A 626-nucleotide genomic window follows, 5' to 3' on the forward strand; every position below is an offset into this window, starting at 1 on the left:
CTCCCAGCATCACTTAAAAAAAAGAGAAGCTCGGGATTTAGTAAGTTTTGAAGAAAACGATGAGGTAATGTGCTACTAAGGGTAAATCCAGCCCCACAGAAATCTTGGTAATCCATAGGAAAAAAATTATGTTTCTCCAATTCATTTCGAAAGTACTTTGAAGTCCAGATTCGAGTAATCCAGATCATGAGGTAAGGTGAAAGGCACCGTGATATCAGTGACCCTGAAATGTAATGGAGTTTTAAAGCTTTCGGTATGAGTCGCTGATTTCAAATTAAGTCAAAGTATCATCACTGTAGGAGAAGGAAAAGTTTTGCTTTACTGTTCTTTGCTTATTTTCTTGCTTGTGCCACACATTTGCGATTTATTCTTGTGTTGCATGTTACCCCAATTTTCCTCATTTGCTTGCACAATTTGTGTTATTTATATATTTATTGGTAAGTGGTTTGTATTCAAGTTTTTGTTCATACTCCTTACACTGTCTTTAGAATGAAAATGAAAGTAAAGGCAGATTAATTGATCGTGCAGTGTGGAATTCTTACGTTGTCTATAGATCAAACTCCAGCTTTACGTATCCTGTTAAAAGTTCTAATTTTAATGCCCCCCCCCCCCTTCCCTATCACCAG

At 36.7% G+C, this 626-nt stretch overlaps 1 protein-coding gene across 1 annotated transcript in view; it reads left to right on the top strand.

The window, feature by feature from the left end:
- The window catches only part of LOC119591268 (protein abrupt-like), a gene marked incomplete in the record, with an annotated part of 18,155 nt that overhangs the window by 11,812 nt on the left and 5,717 nt on the right, over positions 1 to 626 (top strand).

Source organism: Penaeus monodon, chromosome 28 (genome assembly GCF_015228065.2).
Source record: "Penaeus monodon isolate SGIC_2016 chromosome 28, NSTDA_Pmon_1, whole genome shotgun sequence".
In the NCBI taxonomy this organism is placed as follows: domain Eukaryota; kingdom Metazoa; phylum Arthropoda; class Malacostraca; order Decapoda; family Penaeidae; genus Penaeus; species Penaeus monodon.